Source organism: Entelurus aequoreus, linkage group LG17, assembly GCF_033978785.1.
Source record: "Entelurus aequoreus isolate RoL-2023_Sb linkage group LG17, RoL_Eaeq_v1.1, whole genome shotgun sequence".
Classification (NCBI taxonomy): Eukaryota; Metazoa; Chordata; class Actinopteri; order Syngnathiformes; family Syngnathidae; genus Entelurus; species Entelurus aequoreus.
Window position 1 is genome coordinate 37,772,101 of NC_084747.1, and position 10,968 is coordinate 37,783,068.

Below are 10,968 nucleotides of genomic sequence, written 5' to 3' on the forward strand. Positions count from 1 at the left end.
CGGGCGGGGAGAAACACAGAGAGCAAAAGGGTGCATAGAGCTGGATAGATTTGGCTTACTGTACATGACAGGTCGCTATGTTCTGGTGCAGGATAGCAGGTTGTGCTGGCTTATGAACGCAGGGCTTCTCATCAGTGACAGGTGCGTTGATTGCAGAAGATGGATTGCAGCTGCTTGCTGCAGCCGGACTGGCCGGAGGTGCACCCAGCGCAGCACACACATGACAACGTACGCGGTAAAAATTTCACATGAAGCGCCCTGTTTATTATTTGACATTCTACATGCGCCTCTTCATGCCAAATGGGGCTACCCCCTCCCACAGATCGCTGTGGGTGACTTGGTATAAGGAGGCGCAATATTGAGGCGGTATCGTGATATTTATCATTTGTGTCCAACAAAGACCGTTTACTTGCCCAAAGTTAAAAAAAATTCCAACCCAAAAACACACACCAACCAGCTTGCTATGGGTTAGCTTGCCCATGTTACAATTATTAGTGGTTTAAAATATATATGTTTTATAGCTTTATCATTCATAATTACTAAACACATTGAATAAAAATGGTTCATTGACCCAAGTAAAAAGGCTGGCGTTATTGTCTCGTACACACATGCAGAACGTCTACTTACACAAAAGGAGTCCCGGAGAATAAATCAACGATTTGTAGTCACGTGGTTGTCAATGATAGTCAACGTTAGTCGCTAAACTTTGCCAAATCGTCAACGTTAGCTGACAACAAACATAAATAATGTCCAGCAACTTTTTGCATCTTAACGCTAAGAAAACGGAAATGTTGATTATCGGTCCTGCTAGACACCGACACCTATTTAAAGGCCTACTGAAAGCCACTACTACCGACCACGCAGTCTGATATATATCAATGATGAAATCTTAACATTGCAACACATGCTAATACGGCCGGGTTAACTTATAAAGTGAAATTTTAAATTTCCTGGGAAATATCCGGCTGAAACGTCGCGGTATGATGACGTATGCGCGTGACGTAGTCAGTTAAACGGAAGTTATGGTACCCCGTAGAAGTCTATACAAAAAGCTCTGTTTTCATTTCATAATTCCACAGTACTCTGGACATCTTTTGCAATTTGTTTAATGAACAATGAAGGCTGCAAAGAAGACAGTTGTAGGTGGGATCGGTGTATTAGCAGCGGACTACAGCAACACAACCAGGAGGACTTTGTTGGAGAGCAGACGCGCTAGCCGGCGACCTCACCTTGACTTCCTACGTCTCCGGGCCGCCAAACGCATCGGGTGAAGTCCTTCGTCCTTCCGTCGATCGCTGGAACGCAGGTGAGCACGGGTGTTGATGAGCAGATGAAGGCTGGCTGGCGTAGGTGGAGAGCTAATGTTTTTAGCATAGCTCTGTGCAGTCCGGTTGCTAAGTAGGCTTCAATGGCGTCGTTAGCACAGCATTGTTAACCTTCGCCAGCCTGGAAAGCATTAACCGTGTATTTACATATCCACGGTTTAATAGTATTGTTGATTTTCTGTCTATCCTTCCAGTCAGGGGTTTATTTTTTTTGTTTCTATATGCAGTTAAAGCACGATGCTATCATGTTAGCTCGTAGCTAAAGCGTTTCGCCGATGTATTGTCGTGGAGATAAAAGGCACTGAATGTCCATTTCGCGTTCTCGACTCTCATTTTCAAGAGGATATAGTATCCGAGGTGGTTTAAAATACAAATCCGTGATCCACAATAGAAAAAGGAGAGAGTGTGGAATCCAATGAGCCAGCTTGTACCTAAGTTACGGTCAGAGCGAAAAAAAAAATGTATTTCACTGCATTCTAGTCCGTCACTCTAACGTTCCTCATCCACAAATCTTTCATCCTCGCTCAAATGAATGGGGTAATGGTCCGAATAGCTCTAGCTGCGTTGAAAACAATAGGAAAATATGAGGGAGTGAACAACTGACAACGTCACGCTACTTCCGGTAGGGGCAAGGCTTTTTTTTATCAGAGACCAAAAGTTGCTAACTTTATCGACGTTGTTCTATACTAAATCCTTTCAGCAAAAATATGGCAATATCGCAAATTGATCAAGTATGACACATAGAATGGATCTGCTATTCCCGTTTAAAAAAAAAAAAGTCATTTCAGTAGGCCTTTAATAATACCACCTTAACATTTGACAACAAAACAATTACGCAAAGCGACTCGGTTTAAGAATCTGGGTATTATCTTCGAGCGTGTTACTAAACAGCCTTCTTTCATCTCTAAAATTCGTCCCATTTTGTCCACCAGCGTTCGTTACATCTCGTCTCGATTACTGTAACATATTATTTTCGGATCTCCCTATGTCTAGCATTAAAGTATTACAGTTGGTACAAAATGTGTCTGCTAGACTTTTGACAAGAACAAGAAAGTTTGATCATATTATGACAATACTGGCTTCCTGTGCACTAAATATGTGACTTTAAGGTTTTACTACTTGGTATAAAATACTAAAGGGTCTAGCTTCATCCTATCTTGCTGATTGTATTGTACCATATGTCCCGACAAGAAATCTGCGTTCAAAGAACTCCGGCTTATTAGTGATTCCCAGAGCCCAAAACAAGTCTGCGGGCTACAGAGCGTTTTCTATTCGGGCTCCAGTACTCTGGAATGCCCTAATTAGAGATGCTACCTAAGTAGAAGCATTTAAGTCCCATTTTAAAACTAATTTATATGCCCCAGCCTTTAAATAGACCCCTTTTAGACCAGTTGATCTGCTGCCTCTCTTTTCTGCTCTGTTGAGTTTTTTCTTGCTCTGATGTGGGATCTGAGCCGACGAGGATGTCGTTGTGGCTCGTGCAGCCCTTTGAGATATTTGTGATTAAAGGCCTACTGAAACCCACTACTACCGACCACGCAGTCTGATAGTTTATACATCAATGATGAAATGTTAACATTGCAACACATGCCAATACGGCCGGGTTAACTTATAAAGTGCAATTTTAAATTTCCCGGGAAACTTCCAGCTGAAAACGTCTATGTATGATGACGTTTGCGCGTGACGTCAAGGGTTGAAGCGGAAGTATTGGGACACCATTGTATCCCAATACAAAAAGCTCTGTTTTCATTGCAAAATTCCACAGTATTCTGGACATCTGTGTTGGTGAATCTTTTGCAATTTGTTCAATGAACAATGGAGACTGCAAAGAAGAAAGCTGTAGGTGGGATCGGTGTATTAGCGGCTGGCTACAGCAACACAACCAGGAGGACTTTGAGTTGGATAGCAGACGCGCTACCGTGAGTACAGCTTTGGCTTCCAAACATTTGATCGTACGTGCGTGGCATTATGTGCATGTCACGTACGTAAATTTGGGGAAATATATGTTTCTTGCCAACTCTGAAGGCGGCCGGGGTGTCGTCGAAAGCTACAACGCCCGCCGCCGCGCCGCTGTCCTCACCTTGACTTCCTCCGTCTCCGGGCCGCCGACCGCACCGATCATAGTGGTGAAGTCCTTCGTCGCGCCGTCGATCGCTGGAACGCAGGTGAGCACGGGTGGTGATGAGCAGATGAGAGCTGGCGTAGGTGGAGAGCTAATGTTTATAGCATAGCTCTGTCGAGGTCCCGTAGCTAAGTTAGCTTCAATAGCGTCGTTAGCAACAGCATTGCTAGGCTTCGCCAGGCGGTACAGCATTAACCGTGTGGTTACAGGTCCAGTTTTTGGTTCGGTGTCTCCTGATAGTAGTATTGTTGATCTGCTGTCTATCCTTCCAGTCAGGGGCTTATTTCTTTTGTTTCTATCTGCATTTAAGCACGATGCTACCACGTTAGCTCCGTAGCTAAAGTGCTTCGCCGATGTATTGTCGTGGAGATAAAAGTCACTGTGAATATCCATTTCGCATTCTCGACTCTCATTTTCAAGAGGATATAGTATCCGATGTGGTTTAAAATACAAATCTGTGATCCACAATAGAAAAAGGAGAGAGTGTGGAATCCAATGAGCCCTTGTACCTAAGTTACGGTCAGAGCGAAAAAAGATACTTCCTGCACTGCACTCTAATCCTTCACTCTCACGTTCCTCATCCACAAATCTTTCATCCTGGCTCAAATTAATGGGGTAATTGTCGCTTTCTCGGTCCGAATCACTCTCGCTGCTGGTGTAAACAATGTGCAAATGTGAGGAGCCCTTCAACCTGTGACGTCACGCTACTTCCGGTACAGGCAAGGCTTTTTTTATCAGCGACCAAAAGTTGCGAACTTTATCGTCGATGTTCTCTACTAAATCCTTTCAGGAAAAATATGGCAATATCGCGAAATGATCAAGTATGACACATAGAATGGATCTGCTATCCCCGTTTAAATAAGAACATTTCATTTCAGTAGGCCTTTAAGGGCTTTATTAGTCAACTTTGATTAATTGATTGAAATTATGTTTGTGTGTCACTTAAAGGGACTGTTTGGAACTTCTTTACAATAAAATTATTTAAAGCAAAAAATAGAACAAGAACACCACCGACGAGTTTATGTTACCATTAATGGTTTAACAGAACACATTTATATGAGAATTGTCTGCTTTTTTCACAATTACAAAGTTTATGTGATAAAAAATTTTTTACAGCAACGAACAATTTACAGTCATGCTGTTGTTATGATAGAATATACAATCAATGATGACTAGCGCTAGCTATCCAAATGACTATTATTAGCACCTAAAGGTAATGCGCGTGCATGTGTTACGTACGTACCAGGTACGTACGTAACACATGCACATGTATATTATACACTACCGTTCAAAAGTTTGGGTTCACCCAAACAATTTTGTGGAATAGCCTTCATTTCTAAGAACAAGAATAGACTGTCGAGTTTCAGATGAAAGTTCTCTTTTTCTGGCCATTTTGAGCGTTTAATTGACCCCACAAATGTGATGCTCCAGAAACTCAATGTGCTCAAAGGAAGGTCAGTTTTGTAGCTTCTGTAACGAGCTAAACTGTTTTCAGATGTGTGAACATGATTGCACAAGGGTTTTCTAATCATCAATTAGCCTTCTGAGCCAATGAGCAAACACATTGTACCATTAGAACACTGGAGTGATAGTTGCTGGAAATGGGCCTCTATACACTTATGTAGATATTGCACCAAAAACCAGACATTTGCAGCTAGAATAGTCATTTACCACATTAGCAATGTATAGAGTGTATTTCTTTAAAGTTAAGACTAGTTTAAAGTTATCTTCATTGAAAAATACAGTGCTTTTCCTTCAAAAATAAGGATATTTCAATGTGACCCCAAACTTTTGAACGGTAGTGTATATATATATGAAATACTCGAGTTGCTGAATCTCAGCTGTAAATATACTCCACCCCTCTTAACCACGCCCCCCACCCCACCCCCCACCTCCTGGAATCGGAGGTCTCAAGGTTGGCAAGTATGCCTTCCATTACACCAGGGGTGTCAAAGTCAAGGCCCGCGCGGGACATATCCACGCCGTTGTACGATCTAGTTTTTATCATCTAAGGCAGTGTTTTTCAACCTTTTTTGAGCCAAGGCACATTTTTGACGTTGAAAAAATGCGGAGGCACACCGCTAGTAGAAATCATTAAAAAGCGAAACTCTGTAGACAATAAAAAGTCGTTGTCGCAATTGTTGGGTATGACTTTAAACCATAACCAAGCATGCATCAATATAGCTCTTGTCTCAAAGTAGGTGTACTGTCACAACCTGTCACATCACGCCATGACTTTTTGAGTTTTTTGCTGTTTTCCTGTGTGTATTGTTTTAGTTCTTGTCTTGCGCTCCTATTTTGGTGGCTTTTTCTCTTCTTTTGGTATTTTCCTGTAGCAGTTTCATGTCTTCCTTTGAGTGATATTTCCCGCATCTGCTTTGTTTTAGCGATCAAGAATATTTCAGTTGTTTTTATCCTTCTTTGTGGGGACATTGTTGATTGTCATGTCATGTTCGGATGTACATTGTGGACGCTCGAAAGTAAGTCTTTGCTGTCGTCCAGCATTCTGTTTTTGTTTACTTTGTAGCCAGTTCAGTTTTAGTTGCGTTCTGCATAGCCTTTCCTTAGCTTCAATGCCTTTTCTTAGGGGCACTCACCTTTTTTTTATTTTTGGTTTAAGCATTAGACACCTTTTTACCTGCACGCTGCCTCCCGCTGTTCCCGACATCTACAACGCAATTAGCTACCTGCTGCCACCTACTGATATGGAAGAGTATTATACAGTTACTCTGCCGAGCTCTAGACAGCACCGACACTCAACAACAACACATAATTTGCAGACTATAATTACTGGTTTGCAAAAAATATTTTTTAACCCAAATAGGTGAAACTAGATAATCTCCCACGGCACACCAGGCTGTATCTCACGGCACACTAGTGTGCCACGGTACAGTGGTTGAAAAACACTGATCTAAGGCCATGTCTACACTAAGCCGGATAACCCCGTAAACATATAATTATTTAGCCTAAGCCCCGTGTCAGCCGCACTAAACCAGCGTTTAAGGTCCCCTCCTCGGAAATTTTTTTACACGTTTAAGTGCGCCGTGTATTTCTTGAAACTCCGGCTCTTAGCTTTGTATGGACTCATTGATCGTTTACAAACTGAGTACAAAGAGGAAGTGACGCCAGAAAGACCACACCCACACAGGAAGTGACACCAGAAAGAACGTGCCACAGCCAGCTTCATAATAAAGCGGAGCTAACCACTGGAAATATGAAGGCGAGTCATCCAGACATGCCCGTGTTTCTCATTCTTCCGTCTGTACAGACGCTTGTGGAAATCACACATAAATACCTTAAGAGAAAGCGATTGCAGCTATTTGGGATACAACACTTCTCAGACGGCAAGAGAACTTCCAATGTCAGCTGTGATTCTACTTACCGAAAAACTTTGTCCATTTGTCCAAGGAGAGACAATGAGAATGCGGGCTCCCGTGGATGTGATAAGAAAAGTAGCGCGTGCTTTGTATTACCTGGACGTCGAGGAAAGACTACGGAAAACGGCGAATGCTTTTGGACTGGCAAAGCAGACTGTATCAGTTATTGTCCGCCATGTATGTCGCAGACTCGACGTCTAGGTCCAGAGTATATAAAGTCACCAAAAAGGAATGGACAATGAAGGTGAAGGCAAAAGAGTGAGGAGTGTCCTGACCAGATATCTAGATCCCTAGTTTGATTGATGTAAAATGTTTTTTATCACATTGTTTACGTGTCTAATAAAGATTTGATTAATTAATGATGTCTCAGGTGTGATTCACTACAATAGGGCCCCACAGCACACTGGATTCCAGTTAATTGAAATACCACAACACTGGATATTGTTCTGATAAGTTACATTTAAGAACTTGCACACAAAGCAACACTGGAGGTGACTATGACGTGCGCATTGTCAGCGCATGCGTACTAGGTCGCGTTGCACCGGCGGGCGGAGGGGGTCAGGGGGTGTTAAAGGGTGGCCTTGTTGTTTGTGGACATGGATAAGGTTAGGTGGGATTTATCCTGGATAACCTTATCCGGCTTAGTGTAAACGGGGCCTAAGACTTTTAGCAAAAATTAAATCAGTTCTATCTTTTAACGACTTTGAGCGGCTAATCCATGCTTTTATTTCATCATGTTTGGACAACTGCAACTCCCTCTACATTGGTGTGAACCAGGCCTCAAATCGCTCGATCGCAGTTAGTCCAAAATGCTGCCGCTCGCCTTTTAACTGGCACTAAAAAAACATGAACACATTACTCCCATTTTAGAATCCCTTCACTGGCTCCCAGTTCATTTTAGAATTCTTTTAAAATATTGTTGTTTGTTTTTAAATCTCTAAACGGATTAGCGCCACAATATATGTCAGACCTTTTAAAAAATGTACACCCCTACACTGATCAGTTTCTTCTTGTCGTCCCAAAAACCCGTTTAAAATCCAGAGGTGATTGTGCATTTTCTGCTGTGGCTCCACAACTTTGGAACAATGTCCATATTGTTATTCGGACGGCTGCCACTTTAATGACTTTTAAATTACGTCTTAAAACATATTTTTGCTCTTTGGCTTTTAAACCAGCATGAGAGTTGTGTGATTTTAGTCTATTTTATTTTCTCTGATGTATTTTATGTATTTACTCTTTTATAGTTAAATGTTTTATATTACTGACTCTTCGAGTACGTCTGTCTTAACTTCTGTGCAGCACTTTGTGAAACTTGTATTGTTTTTTTAAATGTGCTACATAAATAAAGCGAATTGGATCGGATATCCGGCCCTCGGATGAATTATTTGATCAGTATTAGAACCGGCCCGCAGGCCACAGCCGCCTGCTGCTGTTTTGCACGCACCAATACTCCATCAGTGTTGGTGCTAGGAATTTTCAAAATGGGACCCCATCAATTCATAAAAATGGGGTCCCACAGTAAATTTTTGGGGTCCCACTTTTTTGTAACCGTTTTGAAAACAAATGATAAATGTATGCATTATCCTGTTATATCTCACATTCTATATTGTGTTTTGGAAAAAGGTTGTCATAAACGTTACTTCATTCATTAAAAAAAATAATACAAAATAAAACGCATTTTTATGCATATGTAAATGTATTCAGTTATAAACATTCATTCCCTTTCTTCTTTCCTTCGTGAATCTAAACTTTACCGGTATTTTTTTTTCTTATATTTTTATTGTAATATTTTCAGAATGTGTTTTTTCTATTTTTGGCCAAAGTAAGACAAAGAAAACAATCTGAAGTTGTCTAGATTTTTTAGTTTTAATGCCATGATTTAGTGCACAGATTTTCCTCCATGCGACCCCTGAGCTAAAATGAGTTTGACACCCCTGCATTACACCACTGTCACTAACCCAAGGGTTTCAAACTCATTTTTATTAAGGGCCCACATTGCAATTATGGCTGTCCTCAGAGGGCCACAGTGAATATATATATATATATGAATACAAACGTATAATAGTACTTTTACACAATTTGCAAAGGACACTGTTTTTGATTATTATATTTTATTACAGAGTAATGGATGCCTTGCGTTGAAATTGTAAGTCAAGATGACAAGCAGATCTGGAAGTGTTTATTTTCAGTTCAGTTCAGTTTCAGTTTAATTCGAACATGCATAGGATACAACGTAATGCATCACATATTTCCAGTTGTTTCATTACAGCACGTCCGAAAAGGAGTAGGAAGAAGCTGATCTTATTTAATCCTACTCCTTTTCATACCATAGCACTTTTATCCTATTTCCTTGTTTTCTGTAACAGAACTGTGAATCAATAATAAATAAATAATATAGCATAGTAAGTATTAGTAAACAAATATTAAATACATAAATAATCTTTATCTACTTCGTGAACACTTGAACAGTCTCTTAAAGTGGATCATATTAGTGCTTTGTTTGTTTTCTTTGGTTAATCCATTCCATAATTTAATTCCACATACTGATATGCTAAAGGTTGTAAGTGTTGTACGTACCTACAAATGTTTTAAATTAGATTTTTCTCTAAGGTTATATTTCTCCTCTTTTGTTGAGAAGAATTGTTGTACATTCTTGGGTAGCAAGTTATAGTTTGCTTTGTACATAATTTTAGATTACATGAAATTTTAAATTACATGAAATTATGTTGCGGGTCACATTAGAATGATGTGGCGGTCCACTTAAATGATGTGGCGGACCAGATTTGGCCCTCGGGCCTTGAGTTTGACACATGTGCACTAACCGGACAAAACATTAGGTACACTTTGTCACTCCAATGAGGTCCAATTTATCTCTGCCTTTACAAACATGGTACTCAGTTTTGACAGGTGTTCCTTCAACAATACGTTAAATATAATATGTAATATCAATGAATATGAATAATGTATTGGGGAAAACACATTGCCCAATAAATGCATGTAGATTGGATTTGGAGGCCCATTACAACAACAACAAAAAATCACACTTTTTTGTGTAAAACGGTTTTCTTTATTACAGTGGTATCTAAACTAAAGAATATTTGAGAAATTGGATTTTCAAGCATCCCCGCCATTAATCGGCGTAGCAAATGTTATAGTGAACCCCGACCAACACATCTTGTCTTACTCGCTAGCATTAGCTTATAGCTAGAGATTCACATAACTTTGTTTTTCCAACCATGGGAAGAAAGAAAGTGAGTGTAAAGGATTTTATTGAATAAAAAAAAAAGAAATCATCAAAAACATCACATAGCGTGTCGCCAACTTGGCGAAGCAATTGGAGCGCATCCCTTAAAAATGGTAAATGGGTTATACTTGTATAGCGCTTTTCTACCTTCAAGGTACTCAAAGCGCTTTGACAGTATTTCCACATTCACCCATTCACACACACATTCACACACTGATGGCGGGAGCTGCAGAAGGAAATGATAGAAAAGCAGAAGGAAATTATAGAAAAGCTGCTGATGGTGTGTTTGACAGAGAAGCAATTGAAAGAGACAACAACATAGAAGTCTGCTGCTTCATAAAACTACTTTAGTTGTTTTGTAGTGCATTGTATTGTATTGTATTATACACAATTTTTTATCAAAAATATTTTAATTTTAAAAAGCAATTTAAATGTTAAAAATGGTCAAGTTCTGAGATAGGCTCCAGCGCCCCCCGCGACCCCGAAGGGAATAAGCGGTAGAAAATGGATGGATTGAAGTTCTTTTTTTTGTAAAAGGGGAATACCATTTCAATTGATTTGAATTCATTTCAATGGACAGTGTTGATTTGAGATACAAGTGTTTAGAATAAGCGTCCCGTCACTGATATATATATATATATATATATATATATATATATATATATATATATATATATATATATATATATATATATATATATATATATATATATATATATATATATATATATATACACACATATATATATACACATATATATATATATACATATATATATATATACATATATATATATATATATATATATATATATACATATATATATATATATATATATATATATATATATATATATATATATATATATATATATATATATATATACACATATATATATA